The 23,821-nt window shown below is 38.5% G+C and overlaps 1 long non-coding RNA gene across 2 annotated transcripts in view; it reads right to left on the bottom strand.

Moving 5' to 3' along the window:
- Positions 1 to 23,821, bottom strand: part of LOC102159977 (uncharacterized) — a 777,987-nt gene that overhangs the window by 145,638 nt on the left and 608,528 nt on the right. Inside the window, exon 8 of one of the 2 annotated variants that reach the window (XR_014842499.1) lies at positions 11,631 to 15,749. The exons of the other annotated variant lie outside the window; for it this stretch is intronic. This is a non-coding gene — a long non-coding RNA (uncharacterized LOC102159977). Of the gene's footprint in view, positions 1 to 11,630; positions 15,750 to 23,821 lie in introns of those variants that run through there. 2 annotated transcript variants of the gene reach the window in all.

A 23,821-nucleotide genomic window follows, 5' to 3' on the forward strand; every position in this document is an offset into this window, starting at 1 on the left:
ATGAGTTTCACTACTTTCTAAGTACCTCATATAAGTAGAATCATACAACATTTGTCATTTTGTGACTTTTCTTCACTTAGCATGTTGTGAAGGCTCATTTATACTGCAGTATGTAGAATTTCCTTTCTTTTTTTTTTGTAAAATGCTGAACAACATTTGATTGTATTTATATACCATTTTGTTTATCCAGGCATCCATCAATGAATGCTTGAGGTGTTTCATTTTGATTTTTTAACCATATTATAACCCTGAAGTCATATACAATAAAGATGAAAGAACCTTATATCATCAGCATTAAAAAAAAACAGACCACATTCTGATCCTTAAAATATATCATAATAAAAAAAAGAGACAGAGAAAAAGAGATTAAAAAAAAAAAAGAAAAAGAAATGTCTGTATGTTGCCAGCATGAAGAGACTTAGTTATTCATTCAAAAATCAAAGTGGAAGAGATATGATTTAAAGATTCTAGGAAGTTATTATGTGACTATTGTAAAAATAATGGAGTTTTATACAATGTCTATATTCTAATAATGGATGATATCATGCCCACATTTTTCACCTTTCTTCTCTCTATATTCTCTTCTTGCTTTTATTTCTGTACCTCTCTTAGGATGTCTGCCCTTCCCCCCATGCACTTTTCAAATATCTTAAATCATCTCTAGCAAAAAGCCTGGCACAAGTACAATTATCTGTCCACTCTGATACTGCCTTCTTTATTCTACAAACACGCATTAATGACTATGTGGGAAGAGCTGCTGTGTGAGTAATCAGGGTTAAGAGCTATTACTTGTTTGACTCTCTTGTGCATGTCACATACATTGAGAAGCACAATTTCTCATCTATATATTCACTGATGTCTTTGTGTGTCTTAGGCCCTTTCTGTCTCCTCTGCAATGTCTCACATAAGACTGGGCACCCAGTTAATGCCCAGTACATACTTAGCGATGATTGACAGTATGTTTTTTTCAGCACAGGTTCACATGCACCTCTCTAGTAAACAGACAGCATACTCTGCTGCAAGCTGTGTAAAAAAAAAAAAAACCTAGTCGGTTAACTTATGTGATGGTAACAGAATGGTTTAGCTCTGAGGAGCCATATTCGTTATGTAAGCACAAACTTGAATATCATTTCTAAAATCTCCTAGAGATTATGAGCAGATTGTAAGTGGTTCACAGCAGGATCTACATCTTTAGATGCTTTGACCAGATCTTGAACTACAGGAAAAGACCCTCAAATCTGATGCCCTTTGACCTGGCTATCTCAGTCATCACGTCTTTGGTGTCCAACTCCACCCCAATCAGCTGAGGGTAAATAACCCAGCACTAGGACTCCTCTTCATAGAAAAGGCAGGGGGCACCCTGAAGCCAAGCTCTGGGTACAGAATGGGTTAAAACTGTGGCTATTTAAAGTTCCACTCACATTTATTCACACATACACCTCCTGGAGAATTCCCAGGCTTCTGTCTATTTCTCTTAGGTCCCTCTGTAGAGAGTGCAACAGGAGAGATGCATGCTGCCAGAAGTCAGAACAACCCGGCTGATTTCGTGTCTGCCACGCTCAAGCTCTCTGAATTTAGTTCCTGTTCTCCTCCAGCCTGAGAACTGGTTTCCTCCTGAAAATAAGTTCAGTAAGTCTTTCTAATCTTTTTTGAAGTCATGCAAAATGAAAGGTGATAATGATGCAAAACTTCGTTCTAACCTGTGAAGGTCTGTATGCACATATTGTCTATGAAGCAAATACTTACAGTATGGAAATGACAGGTAGGAGATACTACAGATTTTACATATACAGATTTACATGTACAGATTTTAAATATTTTTTCCAGTCCACCAACATTTGATCTCATGTTCTTGTCTGAACAGCCTCCAGTTGCCAAAAAAATTCCAGGTCCCTAGGGTGGTTAGAGGCATAGATCATGGCAGGAAAACTATGGGAAGCCTAGAGATCTACAGTGTGAGTGCCTCTTGGTAGTAACCTGTGCAAAGGGTCAGATAGGGCTTGTGGATGAGTGTAACTGATATTCAGTAACAGGTGGCATGCACTGAACACGTACAAGTGCCAAACACTGTAATCATAATGACAGGAAATGTTTATTAGACCCTAGTTTGTATCAGGCACTCCCCTAATCACTTATGTACATCATTTCATCATAGCTGTTCTAATAGTCAGTGAATATGAATACACTAATTTATTTATTTAATTTTTAAAATTTTACTTTATGGCCACATCCACAGCATATGGAAGCTCCCATATGAATACGAGCATATTGAATCTGAGGCACAGTTGGGACCTATGCTACAGCTGCAGCAACCCTAGATCTTTTAAGCTACTGCACCAGGCTGGGGATGGAACCCACACCTCTGCAGCAACCCTGAACCGTTGCAGTCAGATTCTTCCCAGTGCACCATGGCGGGAACTCCTTAATATTCTATTTTTACATACATGGATACCAAGGAATAGAGAAGTTGAGAAACTTGTCCCAATTCCCTTAGCTAGAATGTGGCAGAGCCAGAATTCCAAACCAGGCACTTGGATTTCAGAAACTATGCTAAACATTATTCTCTTCCCAAGATAACAACAAGGCAAAGCAGAAGCCTGGCTGAGTGAGGAATGGATAAAAAGTCTGCAAAACAGCAGCTGCTGAGTATTTCCATCTTCTGCTCTAAATCCTGAGTGTAGGAACTTACAGCCAAGAGAAAGAAATTCTTAGAAACGTACTAGGATTTTCCTGAAGAGAGGGAAGACTGGTAGTGACACAGCAAATGAGTATGTCAAGGCTCTCTGGCATTAAATTCACTAGCAGGAGCCGAAGCTCTTATCCTCTGGTAGACATGACTAGCTAAGGTAAATGAGCTTAAAGAGAAATATAAGAAGTCATCTGAGTACAATGTTTAAACAGGATGGCAACATATAAACGATGTATACTCTGTGATTCAGAACAGATGGAATTCAGAGGTCACCATTTTAAAACCTAATACAGCAGTTCCCATTGTGGCTCAGTGGTTAACGAATCCAACTAGGAACCATGAGGTTGCGGGTTCGATCCCTGGCCTTGCTCAGTGGGTTAAGGATCTGGCGTTGCCGTGAGCTGTGGTTTAGGTCGCAGATGTGGCTCAAATCCGGCCTTGCTGTGGCTCTGGCATAGGCCGGTGGCTACACCTCCAATTAGACCCCTAGCCTGGGAACCTCCACATGCCACGGGAGTGGCCCTAGAAGTGACAAAAGAAAAATTAAAAAAAAAACTAATACAATAAACATCTTTAAAAAGGTAGGATAGGATATGTTGAGGATGTTAGGCAGCAACAAGCAATTACTGAGAAATATATTTACTGGATATAATAATATAAAAATATTTAAAAATTAAAAGAGATAGATAATTAACAGAATTGATAGAGCCATAAATTAAATTAGTCAACAGAAAGATCAGTCCAGGAATTTATTTAGAAAGGATCAGAAAGTCATTAATAATCGAAAAACATTAAAAAGAAGTTAATAAACACAGATAATAAAAACATAGTGTCATCAACCATTTATAACAGTACTACAAAGAATGAAAACAAATAAATGAAGAAGTGAAAATAGATAAAATAATAATCCACAAGAATTTCTCAAGCTTTAAAAATATGAACACATAAGATAAAGCACCTTGGAATATACAAAATAGATAAGGAAAGCCCCATACATGTTCATTATAGGGAAATTTAAGAAAATATTCTAAATGCTTCTAGAGAGAGAAGCTATGTTAAAGAGAAAGCTTTCAGATTCCTACCTGATTTTTCCATATCAACACTAGAAGTAAGATGACAGAAGGCTAACATTTTCAAAGTGTTTAAAATAACTTCAACTCTCTACCAATTTTTTGAAAAAAAAAAAAATTAGAGTACAGATGATTTTCTGAGCAATAAAACCTTTCTTTGAAAGCACCAAGAAATTAACCCTACACTATGCTGTGTAAAATTTGGGTAATGAGTGTAACAAAATATTTTAGTCCAAAAATGAATATGATGAAAACTTAGAGGAGGTGATGATAAAAATAGATAAGGGTTTACTAATCATGTGGGGACATCTACTCCATCTCTCCATCTTTTTCATTTTCCTAGCTAGTGAATAACAATTTAAAGAAATTGCTTTCTTCCTGTAACCATTTAAAGGCAAAATCTGCCCAGAAGTGTTGCCAGGTGCTATGGGAATCAAGAGGAATACTTAACAGAGGATGGAGGCTACACGAGCCTTTCTACTGCTATATAACCACTGCCACAAACTTAGAGGCTTAAAACAGCATACATTCATTATTTCCCAGTTTCTCCAGGTCAGAAGGGTAGACATAGCTTAACTGGGTCCTCTGCTTTAGATGCTCATCAGGCAGCAAGCCAGAGTTAACTGGGACTGTGGTCTTATCAGAGGTTTGACTGAAGAAAGATATGTTTCCAATCCCCCTCAGGTTGTTGGCAGAATTTACCTCCTAAAGCTGTAGGACTGAGCTTCCCATTTTCTTCCTGGCTGTCGGCAAAGGCAGATTTCCACTCCTAGAGCCCACCTGTGATTCCTAGTCATGTGGCCTTTTCCACAGGCAATTCACAATGTATCTGCTTGTTTCTTCAAAACTAGAAGGAGAATCTCTCCCTCCAGTGTGCAAAGATGAAGTCATATATAGAAAAACAGAAGCATGGGGGTCACAGTTCATCATCTTTTCCTTGGTCTCTTACTTAGAAGCAAGTCACAGATTCTGCCATCACTGAAGAGTAGGGGATTATAAAAGAGTATGGCTTACAGTTGGTGACCTAAAGGTGTGCCCCCCACACTAGTGCTTTTCAACTCAGAGTTTGTTTCTTTCCCTAGTAGGTAGTCAAAGTAGGCTAAAACTTACATCTGTCTGTTATCACCAAAGATAACTAACATCCATTAAAATATGAACTGACATGCCTAATTTTCACACACCTACAGGGTATAATCATTATACAAGAAAGACCGCAAACTAAACATGAAGCAGAATTACTGGCATAGTTGACCTACAAATATAAAATAAGCACATAAATATTCTCAAGATAGAAGGGAGTGTACTATTTTTTTTTTTTTTTTTTTTTGTCTTTTGTTGTTGTTGTTGTTGTTGTTGCTATTTCTTGGGCCGCTCCCGCGGCATATGGAGGTTCCCAGGCTAGGGGTTGAATCGGAGCTGTAGCCACCGGCCTACGCCAGAGCCACAGCAACGCAGGATCCGAGCCGCGTCTGCAACCTACACCACAGCTCACGGCAACGCCGGATCGTTAACCCACTGAGCAAGGGCAGGGACCGAACCCGCAACCTCATGGTTCCTAGTCGGATTCGTTAACCACTGCGCCACGACGGGAACTCCTTGTACTATTAAGATAAGGCATCAAGTCATTAAAAAAGTTAGAAACATTAAGTGTGCAGAATATAGTAGCTAAAATTTTTTAAATGGTCAAGGAGTTCCCTCATAGGGCAGTGGGTTAAAGATCTGGCATTGTCCTGCTTGGGTTGCTGCTGTGGCACTGGTTTGATCCCTGGCCCAGGAACTTCCACATGCTGTGGGATCAGCCAAAAAATAAAAATTAAATAAATAAATAAATAAAAAAGAAAAAAAGAAAAGAAATGCACAAATGGATGAGTACAACTGAACAGTAGATGAGCAAGCAGTCGAAAGATTGAAGAATCTTCTCAGAAGACACCAAAAAAGGACAAAGAAATAGAAGATGTAAGAGAAAAGATGAACACTACAGAGGCTAAAATTAGAAGTGCCAGTGCTACCGTCTGTAATAGTTTTGTTGCTGAAATTTGGCCTCTGTCTGCAGGTGCCAAATTAAAACACAGAGACAGAGTTTGGGCTAAAGGAGAAAAAAATAGCTTTATTGCTTTGCCAGGCAAAGGAGGGTCACAGCAGGCTAATGCCTTAAAGACTGTGCCCCCCACTCCCCCAGCTTAGGAAGAATTGTGAGGAGTTTTATAGTAAAAATGAGAAAAACAGGTTTTCAGATAGGAATCAGGATTGGGACAAACATGCATTGTTCTTTCTTTGGGAGAATCTTAGTCATCAAAGCTGGAGTCAGGAGATGTTCATGATGGTGGGTGGGCTTCTGGGTTATTGCCCAGAAAAACAGTACTTGCAAAAAGGGCACATTGATCGGAGATTAGAACTAACTAGGAAAGTTCCTGAAAAACATCATGTGCTAATCATCTTTAACCCGCAGGCAATTATGCACACAGTGTCTAATCTTTAGCTTATGGGTGATTGTGTTTAGGGTGCAATTAAGTCAGGGAGAAGGACAGGAAAGGACTCTAACCTGTACAATTTTAAAGTAGCTATTTCTAAAAGAAGCATAAGGAATATAACTTTTCTCTCAGGTGTGTAAGATGCCTATGTTATTATGTGTATTCCTTGAGAGGGAACCAGGATCCTGACCTAAGGCTATGTATTGTTGCTTGGCTGTTCCTCCCTCCCCTGATTTGAAACTGTCTGAACCTGTCCCTAGGAACTCAGGGAAGGTCATGGTGGCTGAATGAAGCCCATTTCCTAAGAACAAAAATGGGGGACACAGAAGGGCTCTTGTGCCCAGGAGCCCCACAGGGCTATGTCTGGTTTCATTTTCAAAAGAACAACAACAACAACAATAAAATACTAAACAAGAGAAAGGAGATGTTTGCAAAAACAATGGAAACAAATTTCCTGGAACTATAAACAAGATGAGAGATATCAGACTGAAAGGGTCCAAAGAGTGCCAGATAGGAAAGCTAAGAAAATATTTGCACCTAAACCTATTAGAACCACCCAACTCACAGAGACAGTATCCAGAAAGGATGCAGGTTGCCTATAAAGAAATTGAATGAAATTGACACCGGGCTCCAGAATTCTCTGTTTAACAGAATTACCACTAAAATATGAGGGTGAAAAAAAATATCCTCAGGCATGTCAGCCTCAGAAGATTTGCCACACAAACATTCCCTTAAAAAACACTCTGGGAAGAAGCATTTGTCAACTTAAAAAAATGAACAACCTGAAAATTGAGAGTCAAGTTTTATTTGGGGCAAAATTAGGACCTAAGCCCATGAGACAGCAAATGAGGTAGCCCTGAGAAACTGCTTAGAGGAGGCCAGGGAGGAGCAAGGACACATTGGAGTTTTGATAAGGAAAGGCAGGTAGCAGAAACAAAAGAGGCCTGGGCTCACTGCAGTCATTCCTTTGATATGCACCTCTGCTATCAGGGCCAGTATCCTGAGTTTCCACAGCCGGCAGGACCTGCCAGCTCTCACCCTTGGAGATGACTGCCTTCTCAGATGACTGCGACATTCTTTGTTTTAGCCTTAACTACAGCTCAGGCTTCGCAGTGGTATTTCAGGTAGCTCTGAAATATCGCCCAAAGAGGAAAGGGGGACTATCAGGATATGATAAAGGTGAGGGGGAGATACATGCAGCCATACACACATTTTACAAAAGTTTGTTGCTTATCACCCGAAGGTTACTGCTAGTCACAGGAACAGGCATCACCGTGAAGGATTTTTGTGTTTTTCTAGATATGAGGAGATTCAAGAATTTGGGCACATAAAATCTTCTCCTAAAAATATCTGACTCTCTGAAGACCTGTTCTTCCAGTTTCCTCAGAGCACAGAGTGCTTCACTCCTGATTTTCACCCTGAGCTCTGCTCAGGGGGTGCTGTAGACAGGCAGCTGCAGTGTCTCATGATTTAATCTATCTAGAGGCTGATGGCCAGTGCCAAACTTCAATTCACACATTCAAACAAGAAATAAAATATATCCAGGGGGATGCAGCAATCCATGTGAAAAGTAAGGATGATTAACTCTTTTAGCACAGATTAAAGTTATCTCTTGAAACAAGCAAGGGTAAAAGAACAAAGTCATACTCTGCATTCTGTAATAAACCCAGAACTAAAATTCAATGAAGATGAAGTGCCAGAATAGACCAAAACTTCCTAAGGATGTTAAATTTTTTCTAATTTGTTAGGGCAAAGAGAGATAATAATAAATGTAAGAAATCAATATGGATATAAACATGAAAAGGATTCTTTTTTAAAGATTATTAATATAAAAACAAGAGTAGAATGTAATTTTGAAACCAAGACAAGAAAACCTAACATGACCAATGTTTACCAAACTAAACAATAAGAAAGAACATGAAAGGAAAAATATTAAATGAGATAACCAAAAAGCTCCTAATTATGATAAAATAATTGGATTAAACTCACCAATGAAAGAGAATAACTCCGAATGAAAATATCTCAGACAGTATAACATCTATATTATTTGAAAATAAAATAAGAATTGAAAATGAAGGGTGGAAAAAAGACATTGTCATGCAAAGATTAGCCAAAAGAAATCTGAGGAAGTATTTTTAATATCTAGGAAAATACAATTTGAGACAGAAAAATTACAAGAAATAAAGGTGATCATTATATTGATAAAGTATACTTGAACAAGAAAATAAAAGTATCATAAACAGCTATCACTAATATGATAAAATCACAAAATATATAAAGCCAAAATGAGAAAGACTGAAGACAGAAAAAGATAAATTATCAATTGTTGCTATAGATTTTATCACACTCCTCTCAGAAACAGAGAAACCCAGAGCCAAAATAAATAAAAATATGGAAATATAAATAATAAATATATATAAATTAAATTAATCTATGGGATCATTCAGAGCTTTGCATCCAACAAACAATAGAGTACATATTCTTTTTGAGTGTAGATACAATATTTATAAAATTAACTATGTATTAAAAAAAGAAAAATAGAATAAATTCTTAAAGAAGTAGATGAAAAGAGGAAAAAATAAAAGGAGGGAAGAATGAAAGAAGAAGGAAACAAAAGAAAAAAGTTAATGCAAAATTCTAGAAAAAAATTAACAAAACTAACAATCTCATATGTTTGGAAATAAAATCTTATGCTAGTAAATAACCCTATTTATAAAGAATGTTATAAAAAAATTGGAACTGGACAGTGAAAACTAAATGGATTTTTATGTCCTAACTTAAGTGCCAAATTTAGTAACAATGATCAGAAAAGACATGTTTAAAAAATGAGCTATGATTAAAATTCAAGAAATTGGAATAAAGAGCAGTAAGTCAAATAAATCAGAAAGAAGAAATGTTAAGGACAGATTTCAATGAAATAGTGCATTAAAAACAGAAAAATTAAATAATCCAAACTGAATATTTTTAGAAACCATTAATAGTGGACAATTTTCATATGGCTCAAGAAAAAGAATTTAAACTTAAAAAATATGTATTGAAAAGAGAAAATCACTAAGCAATAGATGTAAAAAAATTAACAGTAGTTAAAAAATAAATCCTAAATGAAATAAATTCTTAGAATAAATGTCAAAATTAGGAAAAATGAAAGCTTTCAGCATAACATAAACATTTAAGAAAATGAAATAAACCATCCACTCTTAAAACTTACAGTCCAACTAGTTGTATGGATGAACTCCACCAAACTTCTACGAAAAAGTTAACTCCTATTTTAAACAAATTGTTCCACAAAATAGAAAATGTTTCCAAACTAAGTTACAAATATAAAAGCAATTCTAGTAAGACATTTAGGTAGACTTTTTGAGGGATATGTCAAATTCATAAAAAAAAAACAAAAAACAACTGTTTTGGAAGAATGAGGTCCTATGAATAGTTATTTCAATTTTATGAAATTAAAATAAAAAGAAAACACTAACTCTGCTAGTTATTAAATCTTATTAAAAGGCCACAGTAATTAAAAATAATGTAATACTTGCCGAGAAAGACACAAATAGATCAATGATTAAAACTGGACACAAATGCCATGAGCTGTGGTGTAGGTCGCAGACGTGGCTCAGATCTGCGTTCCTGCAGCTGTGGCGTAGGCCAGCAGCTACAACTCCAACTCGACCCCTAGCCTGGGAACTTCTATATGCAGTGGGTGGGGCCCTAAAAAGCAAAAAACCAAACTGGACACTAAGAAATAGCAACTTAATTGATAAATAGTAAAACTGAAAACATATTGTCTAGGGAAATGATTTATTGGAAACTCACAATAAGGGAAAAAAATATGTGCCCTAACTCACATCACATATAAAGATGGAGTCAGATGAATTAAAAATCTAAATGTGAGATAGTGAAAGTTCACACATACACACGGTAACTGTATGAGGTAATGAGTGGGTTAACTAACTTTACTGTTTTAGTCATTTTGAAATATATACATACATCAAATCATAACACTGTATGTCTTAAATTTACACAATGTCCTAAGTCAGTTATATCTCAAAAAAGCTGGAAAATAAATTAAAATAATTCAACAAAAGAATAGATCTAAATGCTACATGGGGATAGGATATATCCGGTAACAGAAAAAAATTAAAAAATAATTTTGATACCTAGGAGTAGGGGGAGAATGTATTTAAACAGATATCAGAAGCATATACAACATGGGGATATTACTGGATGGGGTTACACAGGTATTAAGAACTTCAGTCATTGAAGGACATCCATTGGCACAAATAAGAATGAGAAATATGACAGCAATGAAAGATTATGCCTCATATTTAAAACCTTTAAGTCAAGGTCTATAAAGTCAGGAACTACAATAGAAATGTGAGCAAAGATATTAATAGGTAATAGAAGAAGAGGACGAGATGACTAATAGGTGGAAGAAGAAGCTGTCAAACTCGCTAGCAAGCCAAGACATGCAAATGAAAATAATGAGATACTATTTTATATCCATAAGGAAGGCCAAAAAAAATTTTTTAATGACTATGACATATTAGAAAAGATGTGTAGCTTTGTACCACAGGTAGCGGTGCCACGTCCCAAAAAAGCCCAGGCTCTTGGCACTAACACTGGTGGCTAATGAGGGCAAAATTTCAGACAGAAGAGATGCCAGCAGCAGTACAGTAAGTGCACAGATCTCAAAATCAGTTTATGCTAGGAGATCTGGGCTGGCATTCAGACTGTGCTTTACTTTAAATCTAGAAAAAAACCCATAAGGACAATGAGAAAAGACACAAATCCTACTCCCTGCAGAAGAGAAGTGAGGGCAGGCCTCCCCTCCCCACGGCTGTCCCAGAGGCTCAGAGTACCTTTAGGATCTCAGAACTGTCTTGCTGGAAGTCCCCACTCTCCAGTGCGGCCTGGTGAGGCCCTGGAGGTGAGTGGCTTGTTCTCCCCATGTTTTATTTCCTGTGAGAAGAGTAAACTCTGATCATGGTGGGTAGGTTCTCTCTTCCTAAGCAGCAAACATGGCTCAAGATGACCCACATCCATCATGGACTGGATACGATAAATCAACAACAGTCACCTCTTACTACAAATTAACTGCTGATTAAACACCATAAGATAATTACGATCTGTTAGCAGTTACCAGTTATTTGATTGGCTAAGTGCTATCATATCGTAATGATTAGTTAAATCTGATTCTTATAAGAACCTCAGTAAGTACTTTCCCACCTAATGCTTTTCCAATCACATAAAAATCAGTCAGCAGTTCCCCCATGGGCATTAGCCTTGCCTGATGAACTTCACACAAGACACATATCCTTTTAGCCACATGTTCATGACACTTTTTGATTAGTGTTGCCAGATAAAATACAAAACATTCAGTTAAATGTGAATTTCAGATAAGGATTTTTTTTTTTTTTTTAGTAGAATTATGTCCCAAATATTCCATGAGAAATATTTGTACTAAATCCAGAAATTCTGCTTGTGCTTATGCATTAGCCTGGCCTTGACATGGTTGTTGATATTTAGCATTATCTTCTTTCTACTCACTTTTGCCTGAATTGAGTCTAATTTTTCTCTTAATTTTTCATTGCCTACACACTCATCTCTACTGCCAAGACAAAAGAAGGAAACATACATTTTTTCTTAATTCTAATAAAGTCATGAGGTAGGTATTATTATCCTCAATTTACAGGGAAGAAAACCAAGGTTCACATATGTTCAAAACTGCACCTGGGATCACACAGCTAGAAAGTAGAGTCCTAGAACTCGGGGTCGTTTGAGTCGCAAGTCATACCCTTTCTGCTAACCTAACTGCCTATTCGGAAGAATGACGGAGAATTTCAAAGACTCAGCAGCGCCTTGGGCAGCACAAGTGGGGCCATATTTTTGTGCTGATGGAGTTTTTACCAAAGGGGGACATATTCTCAAAGAACTGCAGATGACAATCTTGGGAATCTCCAGCTGCCCCAAAGGAATGATGCCTATACCTCTGTGAGGCTGCTTAGCTGTGCTCATTGCACTGCTTCTTAAAGATCATTTCCTGGGATCCCAACACTGAAGACCCATCTTATACAGGCAAGTGCAGGCAGAAGAAAAACTCAAAGCAGTAACTTGAAACCTCATTTACTTTTCCCTATCCCCAGAGTCCCAGCATAAGTCGCCTTACATCATCTTGCTTTAGTCCCCATATATAGAATAAAACAAAGTCCACGTTCCAAAGCGAAGGCTCCATTTACCAAACCCAGTGCCCCTTCCTCCACCTGCCCTCCTTCACTGAGAAGACACAAGCTTCCTACCTTTGGGAAAACTGCCCAAATTATATGAGCTAATTATATGTGTTGTTTCTCTGTCTTTTTTTTCCCACTTAAATGAGGGCCACTTTAACAGAATCCATTGCTTTTTTATACTGAAGATTGAACCATCTATTAGAACGTAAAAGAATGTGTTAATTGGAGTTCAAATCAAATAAGAAGACACAGTTTAAATTTATATTTGTAAAACAAATCATCCTTACCTTTGCACCCTTAACTCCATGGGCTCAAAATAGCACAATAACCCAAAGTCACCTTGAATTTATCTACCCTTACAACCTGCTTTTTTGTTGTTGTTTTTAGTCTCTTTCAACCTGAAGTAACTGCTCTTAACTGTGAGATTATGCAGCTCTGTTTGGAAAGCCTTTGTGAGTCCCTGTAGTATAATGATTTTCCTTTAGAGAGCATGTAATTTTAGGTTCTTGCATAACAGCACAGAATTTTATGGTATTACTAAACTTCGTAATTTTATTTCCCTCTGACAATTAAGTGCACATTGATGTTATGGAATTTTTCCTTCCTTCCATCACAGTTGGATGAAATTGGAAAGGCAGACTGTGCTGTGTTGGGAGCGCTCACGTCTAGAAGTGTAAACGTTTTGCGATTCCCTTGTTGAAGATCCATTTCACACACAGGCAAATCCATCACACCACCGCTGTTTGCTTTTAGTTACAAACAAGCTGGAACCCAAAACACACAATGTACCAACCAAGAACAATCAATGTGCCATTTAGGCACTCCCTTTGTTTAGGAAACAGTTGAACAGTTTACAGTACATTAACTCAAATGTTTAAACTAACCTTTCTGCAGAAAGTGACAATCTTCCAAGTAAATGCTGGTGCAGCCTCTTCTCTGTGGCCAAGTACACACAGACACTTCCCACCAGAAATCACTTCCAATGGTCAGCAGATCTCAGGTCCTTGTACCCCATCACTCAGATGTTCAGAAGTGTGAAAATGTTGCACAGGATGAATGTCTGTGATCCTCATTCCACTGAATAATGTACCTTGAAATCTACCAGCAGCTCAACACCTGGATATACTCTATTACGAATTATTTGTGTTCCCCAATCCCAGTTCACACACTGAAGACGTATCTGGAGTGTAGCTGTATTTGGAGATGGGGTCTCTAAAGAAGTAATTAAGGTCATCATTGTGTGTGTGTGTGTGTGTGTGGTAAGAACACTTGGAACCTACTCGCTTAAAAATTTTCCAGCATGCAATACAGGAGTACTAATGACAGTCTTCACGGTATACACCAAAACATCATACTATACTCCTTTGATGTATGCAACTGTTCTTTACACAATTCTAAAAAATGTAATTGAAATAAAGAAGTAAATAAGTTTAAATTATAAGGGTGATCAGATCCTATAAGATTAGCATCAATACACCAGGGAACTCTCTCCCAACACACAGAGGAGAAGAAAGGGTCAGGTGGGGACACAATGACAAAGAAGCCATTTATACACCAGAAACAGAGCACTCACCAGGGACCGTCCTGACCTCGTCCTGATCTCGGATTCTCTGCCTCCAGACATGCGGGAAATAATTTATGTTATTTAAGCCATCCAACCTGTGATATTTTGTTATGGTAACCTGAACAGACAAGTACATTCTCCTATGTAGACGTCATCTTAAAAAATATCTTAATCTTAAAATTTTCACCAAAGAAGTGGCAGGTGACTCTGGACTTATTTCCACACACAAAGCACCAGCTTCAAAATAACACAATCAAGGAATAAATACGTGTAGATATGTGGTCTTAAACAGTGTCACACAAATATTTGTGGATACATTTCTAGGACTATCCTGAATAGACACAGATTAGCCAAAAAAGAAAGGGGGAAGAAAAAAATCCTTCTCTTAATCAGTGGTCCATCCATTAGGTCCAGAGGCAATAATACCAAGGTGCTCATGAGATTTTGCTGACAGGTAGGAAGACTATGATGTCAGCCTGTTAATTCTTGACACCCCTTATATTCTCTTTTATCAGTGATCGAACCCACCAATTCCCCATGGCTTTTCTAACAAAAGTTCTTCCCAACTCCTAGACCTCAGTTTTTAGGCTGATTAGGCTGTAAAGTATAAAGCCTCTGCTTCTGTAAGAAGAATGAACACACAAAATAGAACACAGACTCAGACACTAAGGTGTGAGGAACAACTTTCTGCGGCTACTCTATTCACATCCATTCTAGAAATTCCCCAGCAAAACTGGCCCATGTTAGCTTACAAAATGCTGCTCAGTCCAGGAAAATACTGGAAATTTTTGCCTCGCATATTAATATAGATTCAGGATATATGGTGTCATATCTTTTTCAGGGGTACAATATGTGTGTTTGTGTGTGTGTGTGTATGTCTGTGTGTGTCTGTGTGTGTGGCCTGGGAAGATTTCACTGGAATTATTTTTTAGGCAGGCATGAAACATCTTGTATATGAAAAGCAAGGAGAGTCAAAAACCGGAAACAGAGTTAAGGGAACTGCCCACACTTCCAGAGCTCAATCAGCATTAGATTTCTTCCTCGTCACAGGGGTCTCGTCCCAGTGGGTACCCCTTACCCCTCACTCCTCTTTCCTTCCCAAATTCAGTGCGTTCAGCTAAACTTCTGGGACACTCTCTGAACTAGGCATATTTTAATCAAGAACATCTAAGTATAAATAAATGTGGAGGAGGGGATGAATGGAGCTTCCTCTTGGCCTGAGGCACCTGGCCAGTGCAGGCTCTCCCATTAAGAACTCAGTGATCCCAGCTCTGGGAGAGAAGATTTTCACCTTCTGACCTGCATTTCCTCCACTTAGTAACTATGGATTATGATTAATGCCTTTCTCCCAAGGCTTCTGGTCCAGATCCCTTCTGCATCCTCCCCCGGGCTTGTGGGGAGACTAGGCATGCTTTTTTCTTCCCCCAGCTCCATCTTCCATTCCTGAGATGATTCTGTAGCTTCCAACTGGACAGGGCTGACAGGGCAGGCTGTGTGTAAACTGGCCAAATTTAAAGCAGGATTTATGAATCTTGAGCGGGATTTTCATGCTGTCTATACCACCGTGAAATTATCTGCTGATTCCATTTAGTAAACAAGCAGCAGGTTGAAGCCGGCCGTTCCCAAGCCCAACAGAGACTGTGGCTGCAATGCTAATGCACTAATGCAGGGACTGAAGGGACTTCTGTGGGGATGGAGGGCTTGTCCACCGGGGAATCGCTCTTCTACTGCCTAAATGGGAGGCAACTGTTGAAAGGCATGTCTGCACACTGCTCCTCCACTCGTTATTCATGCACAGTATATATTATTCAAAATAAGCAATTATCCCAAAGTAAACAAAACTATTCACATTTCCCAGGAGAGAATTTGCCCCTTTGCAGAAGCTAGTGTCAGGTAGAGACCAAGAAACCAGGGACTAGAAGGGGAATAGTACCACATTCTCTTTGCAGGACAAATTCCAAATGCTTCCGCGTGGCATGCCCATCCTTCCATATGGGGCCCTGCCCAGCCTGATCCCACTCACTTCACAAATGCCCAAGATATTCCTTGCCCTCGAGCTGAACTTAATTTTTATTCAAAACAGAGACCAATGTTATAAGCCCCAATGTTTAAAAAATTATGGGTGGAAGAACATTAAAATGACAAAGAAAAGCTACTATTAATTCCATTTGTTTTTCTGTAAATGATAAATAACTTCCATTATTTACTTGTTTTGATGAAGTATAAATATATAAATATTTATATTCAGTGAGGCATTATAATATGGAGATGATTCTTCTGCATAAATATTCTTTAAGTACTCTACACACATTGGTTTTTCCTGAATTTTTACAACAGTGGTTTTCAAATTTTTACAAGTAATCAGAATTCCCTGGGAATCTTGTAAAAACACAGATTGCTCAGCCCCACCTCCCCCAAGTTTCTTTTTCAGTGGGCCTGGGTTGAGGACCAGTAATCTGTATTTATAAAACATTCTCAAGTAACTCTGATACTGCTAGTCCAAGCACCAAATATGATATCCATTGCTCTAAAATTGAGCTGTTCAATAAGGTAGCCACTACCTTAATAACGTGTGGCTGTGGAGTATGTGAAATGTAGCTGATCTGAAGTGAGATGCGCCATAAATATAAAATACACCTTGGATCTCTAAGACTTTGTACAGAAATACAGTGTAAAATACATATTAATTTGTATATGCTATATGATGAAGAAATGGTCATAATTTGGGATACTTTCGGTTAAGTGGAACACATTATTAATTTCATTTCATGTTTTAACATGGCTACTGGAGAGTTTAAAATTACATAGATAGCTCACATAGTATTTCTAGCGGATAGCTCTGTACCAGAAGATCATACACATACAAAAGCTAAAGATAGGATATTGTCAATATGAAATTAAAGGGCAAAAAGATAGATTTGAGGTGTGAAACCAGATTTGATTGCCTGAGTATTGGCTGACTATTTCAAGATCTTAGGGAAGCATACAGTAGCAAATACCAGACCCTGAAAACATTCTTTTGGTGGGTTGACCACCAGGTCCAAGGCAGGCCTGAGTGGCAGTCTGGCCAGGAGAGCGGGTATAGACAAGAGGAATGGAGGAGAGCATGGCTGTGTTCAGGGTCCAGGGACCCTCTTTCCAGCAACTGTCTTTTAAAAACCTTGAAAGGTGCTTGAAAATGACTCTAATAATGTGTTAATTTTCACAAATCCTAAACAGTTACCTTTGGACAAAAAGGATCTGGGTCCTTTCATCACCAAGGAGGCTAACGTAATTCTGAAGGCAAATATTTAAAGTAAAAACATGTTGTTTGCCTTAGTCCCAAATCACAAACAATCCTGGCTCTCTCTTCTAAATAATTTGGGAGTCTCTAGGACAGAATTTTCACTCTGGGTGGACTTTATGCCCCAACTGCAGTTTGCCCTGTAGTTGACTGAGCAGGACTGAATTACCACAATTTTTTTTTTTTTTTTCTTCCTGAACACTATCTAAAGTTGTATTGCTTGGTTTTGTGTATGCATTGCATGCAGCTCCATTCCTTAGAGAGAGACTATGTAAGCACAAGGCATTGCTGGAATTTCTTTGTTTTATTATTCTGCATTGTTATTCCTCAAGACTAAGCAGAGAGTTTTCTCTGCTGATGTGGAACCAGAAAGCCACTCTTAAAAAGTCATTTGGCAAAGAGATGCTTCAATGGGGGGTGTGAAGGGAATGTCAAGAAACTGTTTCTACTATATTCTTGTGTTGGAGAATCCAGCTTAAGCTAAATCACTTTTTCCTTAATTTCATAAATAGTCATTTCATCGGGAGGAATTTATCCAAGTCAAATTACGTTACACTCTTGTAAGTGACACAGGACAGGAGATAAGCAGGGCTGGCTTCCTCAAATCCCAAGGTTCCTATGCTGTCAGGTGATGGCATGACATGATGTCATTTTTCCTTTCTGCTTGGCTGAGTGGTGGGTAGCTAAGAGAAACTGATTCACTTAACATAAAATATTAACATTTGTCAGGATTTTTTTTTTCACTCTGCGTGATTAAAGCACCGTGGAAACAAATGTAGTTCCTTAAATGAGGTGTGACTGTGCCAGCCCCAAGAAAAAACCCTAGGCATGGTAATGGAGGGGAAAAAAAAAGCCAAGTACATACTGAAAATCTCTCTCATTACTTTACTATAAGAATGTTAATTAGTCCCAGAGGTTTTTTTCTCACTCATTTTAAAGCAAACTCAGGTAGATCAGACAATGAAATACGTGTCAATCAATCTCTGCTAGAGTTGGCCACCCTACTTACATGATTTGACCCTCTATACTGAGAATTGTGAAGTGGCTAAGATTTTGCTCCATTCAAAATAGCAGGTATGAAAGTGGAATTGTGCCAATAACTGAGCTCTTCTAATTGAGTTCATCCTTGTAAATTAATAAAAATTCCTGCCAATCAAACATGTGCATGTTTGCAGGAATATTACCAGTAGGTAATGGAGATAATTAATACTTCATGACATCAAGGTCTGAAATTAAAATCAAATCTGAGACTTAACTGCGATTATTAAATCTGAGGAAAATTATCTTTCAGATGACAAGTGTCACAACCTTCAACACCTGAATTAATAACAAGGAGCAAGCCTCCAAAAACACAGTGCACTTCTTTTTTCCTATGTTGCAATAATTACCACTTGATGACATCAAGGACCTCTATCTGGCTCAAGATAATACTGCAGATCAGTGAAGTATTACTGCAGCAGAAAATACAAATCCTAGCCAACTTATCTAGTGACAAAATATAATAGAATATAGGACTAGGATATGGGAGACAGTGAGACTTAGGTTCTAACCACATTCTTAATGAGGTTTTTCTCTTTTTCTTTAGCTGAACAAATCATTTTCCCTGAGTCCTAGTTCTTTTATCATGTGTAGCTAATTTCTGCTCTGTTAAAAAGATTCATATGTAGATCACATAGAAATTTTAAAAAATTATTATGTGTTTTATTTTATTCATTCATTCTCACATATATTGCATGTCAGCCATTGTGTAGGGTATTTGAAAAACAGCACAGAAAGGAAAAGACACAGTCCCTGTTCTCAGAGGACTTCACAACCTAGAGAAGAAATTGCCCATGTAAAGAGTGTGGAGACAGGTTAAAGCTCGGAGTCCACAGGAGGCATGTCTCAGGTAGCAGAAGTGGGGGCACTGAGTTGCTGGTGAGAGACTCCCAAAGGAGATTTTGCTGGGGCTGAACCTCGGAAGGCAAATATCTTTTAACAGACAGATGAACATTCAAGGGAACAAGGTTCATCAATTATTTTTTTCCACCATAACTATGATTGGAGTGGTTGATTTCCAGGGACTAGTTAGTAATGTGTGACTATGATAGGTACATGGTGAAAACAAAATACTATTTCCCAGACCACAGCTGCATCCTGGGAGTGAAGTGGCATTTTTTTTCCTATAAAAAGAAAAAAAGACAGTAACTTGCTTGAGGATAGTTGACTAGAAAGGATTGGAGCTAGGGTTTCAACCATGTGGCTTAATCAGTATGTGTACGACCTCATGTTGCTGTTATGAAGATCCAAGAACTGCTAGGGGGAGGCTGGCAAGGGCCCCTTCTCAAAGGGTCAGGACTATCGCACAGCGGCTGGATTGAGAACTGATTCTAGACTTAGAGAGGAAGTACAACACTCTACAGGGAGGGAAGTCACAAAGACCAGGCTGGTTTATAGGGGTGAGAAGAGGCATGGGGCTGACCAGGAGCCCACTGAACCCCTGCTGAGGGCTGAAGAATGAACCGATTTCATTTCTCCTTATTTCCTGACACTGTCTTATGGTCTCAACTGGCTTTTGTCCTGGCTTCCTCCGGTAGGACTCCCTCCGGAAAGGATAGTGCTTCTTGCAACTACACAAATGAAGGAAGAGGAGGAGCCTAACAATATAGGGGTGACAGAGGTGCGGGAAGAGAAAAGCTGCCTTCACCTGAAGTCTGCCCCCCCCCCCACACACAAGGGCCAGATGTAAGAGCTTCAACTATCCCTGCTGCTCCTTTGAGCTTCACCTTCTGAAATATACACCCTGAGGCTTCCCATCTACACAAGCTGGGTTGAACCTCAAGTGCTATGCACAGATGGTTAAAATATGAGAAGTCTTTCTTCCTAGTGTGAAAAAACCACTGTCCCACCTTCTTGCCCCCGACCTAGTGCCTCCTCAAGGATCTCATCGACTTCCCCTCAGAGGAGCTTCAGGGCTTCTCTCCAGCACTAGCGCCATGTCGGTCCTGCAGCTTGGCCCTGTGCCACATGCACTTTTAAATGGTTTGAACGTCACCACTAGGTCCAAGGACAGTTGTATCCCTCATGCCTCACGACCAGTTTCCCCTGGCCCTGGTCGCACTTGCCTCTTATAAGTGATATCTCCTCTCAGCTCAGATATGATTGATTGGGAACTGTTTGGAAACTGACTGCACAGACCCTACAAAAGCACTGAGACCAGCTCTGAAAACTAGGCATCATGAGAGTCTGCAGATGAGGGCATGTGGAATGTATTTGTAAAGAGGCAAAAGTATGCCACAGTTGAAAGGTAGCTGAATTCCTAGGCCAAGCCTAGTCTCCTGGGAATTTGGTGTGTATTAGCATAACTAGAGAAATCTTTTTTTTTTTCTTTTTTCTTTTTTCTTTTTCTGAGCAACGTTCCACTGGCCAGAGCTGCAGTAGATCCCTTATTAGCTCAGGAAGCCCTGCTGAGCTGCGTGTCCTCTGGGTGTGCTTGAGAGAGAGGGACCTAGAGAAGCCTACCCCCGTCTCTTGGAACAATGTTTATTCCCTGCCTCATCCTTCAACAGAAGGCATATGTTTCTTCGATTTGTTGTTTGCAGCAAGGTGCAGCTTAGAGAGGAGTGTGGATGCGCTTGTGTTTGCCATGAAATTAAATAAGAGCAATGATACATAGCCAATGTGCACCCATAAATTTCAAGAAGGAAAATTCCAATGTGGCATGAGGATAGAAGTAGCTGATGTATTAGAAGGAAACGACAATGAATCTTGTGCAAAACGAGAGAAATATAATTTCCCTGCATTATCTTGTCCCTTTCTTAATTGCCTACCAGGATGCATTCATCAACTAGCTTCCCTAGGCCCAAGCTTTCGACTCACATGCATTTTTATATAAAACCAGCTTGTGTTTTAAGTATAAAACGCACTGCTTGTGCTATCACACCAGACACAGCAAATGGATAAAAATCTTCACTTGTCAGTTTCTAGATAGAACACACTTTGCATTTCAAGATGGGGAAATAGGCTGCAAACACCGAACACTGACAATAAATATGGGACTTAGGAGCACCAGCTGGGCTGTATTTACTGCAGAGCAGGCTCACACAAGCACATGGGCCTTTGTGCAATCTTGGGGTTGATAGGGCGAAAGGATGGCTGGCCATCCAGGCAATTCCCATCCCAGCGACAGGCCCAGCGCCCCCAATTCCAGACTTCGAACTAGTTACTGAGAGGAGAGATATACTCAGGCTCCCTTCAATCCTAAAGGCCTGTAAGGAAGGCAGCTTTGGAGAATGTGGTATAATAACTGGCAGGTCAGGACATGATGGAGAAAGAGCATGAAGATCACTCAAAGGGGACACATATACACACCATAACGACTTCTCCTGCCAATAAGGCCCTCTGATATATGCCATATCCAGCAATCCCACTCCTGGGCATATATCCAGACAAAACTCGAATTCAAAAAGATACATGCACCCTAATGTTCATAGCAGCACTATTTACAATAGTCAAGATATGGAAGTGACCTAAGAGTCCATCAACAGATTAATGGATAAAGAAGATGTGGTATATATACATGTGTGTGTAGTATATACTTATATATACACACACAATGGAATATTACTCAGCCATAAGAAAGAATGAAATGATGCCATTTGCAGCAACGTGGATGGACCTGGAGATTATCATACTAAGTGAAGTAAGTCAGAAAGCGAAAGACAAATCTGATATCACTTGTATGTGGAACCTCAAATTTGACACAAATGAATGTATCTATAAAATAAAAACAGATTCACAGACATAGAAAATAGACTTGTGGTTGCCAAGGGGGAGGTGGAGGCGCAGAAGGGAAGAAATTAGAGTTTGGAATCAGCAGATGCAAACTAGTATATATAGGATGGGTAAACAACAGGGCCCTACTATTTTTATTATATAGCTGAATCACTTTGCTATACAGCAGAAATTAACACAAGATTGTAAATCAACTATGCTTCAATAAAAGTAAAAATAATAATAATAATAATAAAGCTGATGATGACCCCAAATCAAAGTGCCAAGAGAAAGAAGAATGCCAGTTAACCTTAAATCCAGTGATCCCTGAGGTGGCAGAAGGTACATTTCCATCTGCTCCCACTTTAAAAGGGCCCTATTCCATCTCCTGCCAGCCTGCATCACCACACAAATGGGGTGCAAGAAGAACTTGGCCCATAAAGCCAGAAACATACAGAAGCAATTCCTAGTTCTGACACTAACTGCATGATTTTTGGCAAACTATATAATCTCTTTTAGTCCCAGTTTCTTAATTTGTAATTCAGGGCCAGTAATACTATCAACCTCATAGAGTTACTGTGATTACTGAGTTAGACATTGCACGTTACAGCTTAGCACAAAGCCTACTATATAGGAAGTAACAGTAAACCATAAGTATCATTATCAACTTTCACTAAAGTTTCACAAAAGCAGTGCATGTGCATACAACTGCAAGGGACGTTGTTTAATAGTTTCAGTTTTTGAGGTCAAGGAAGAGTCAGGGACTTTAACCAAAGATACACAACAACTAGTCACAGTTTATATTCTTTGATTTCTTTCATCTTTATTGTGTGGTTTTCAGCACATAGATCTTACACATATATTGTTAGATTTATACTTCTTTATTTTGGTGTTGCTATACATGGTATATGAAAAAATTTGTTCTAATTGTTCATTGTTAGTATAAAAATACAATTGATTTTTGTATGTTATTTGTATACTGTGACCTTGGAAACTTCGTGTATTCATTCTGGAAGGGTCTTTAATTATTCTCTGAAACTTTCCATGAAGACAGTTATGTCTTCTATGAATAGATACAGTTTTATTTGTTCTTTTCTAATGTATATGTCTTTTATTTTTCTTTCTTTATTTCACTGGATTGGTATTCCATTACAATGTTCAAAGAATTAGCGAAAAAGGAAATTCTTGCCTTGATCCAATATTAAGAGGAAAGCAATCACTCTCTCATATTATATATGATGTTAGCTGTGGGTTTTTGGTAGATGCCTTTTTGTCAGGTCAAGAAATTCCTCTTCTGTTTCTGGCATACTTAAAATTTTTATGATGGACAGGTATACTGAATTTTCAAATGCTTTTTTTGCATCTATGAGATGATTTTTTTCCCTTTTTAAATAATATACATTGATAATGTACATTGATTTTTTTAGATCTGAAAAATAAAAATGGAGGAATCACAACTCTAGTGAAATAATTCTCATTTTCCAAGGATAGACATTCTGATTTAGAGAACTTGAGTAGGTAAATAGAGGAGTGATATCGGTGGTAAATTTAATCAATGGATAGCTCTCCTAGGTGCAAAAGGCAGGACACTATTTCTTAGTTCAGGAAGTACTTGTGTATTTGTCTAGGTACTCTATATGAAACTGGTCTACACTGTTACTTTCTAAAATAAACTTATTTTAACATGTTATTCTTTTCCTAAGCTTAAAATTAAGTGCTATGTAATTCAGTGGAAAAGGTCCATATAAAAACCAGACACTTCTGTCAT

The sequence above is a fragment of the Sus scrofa genome, chromosome 3 (genome assembly GCF_054392235.1).
Source record: "Sus scrofa isolate SSC_HxYL_T2T_F1_AM1 chromosome 3, Sscrofa_HxYL_maternal_Yorkshire_Landrace_v2.0, whole genome shotgun sequence".
In the NCBI taxonomy this organism is placed as follows: Eukaryota; Metazoa; Chordata; class Mammalia; order Artiodactyla; family Suidae; genus Sus; species Sus scrofa.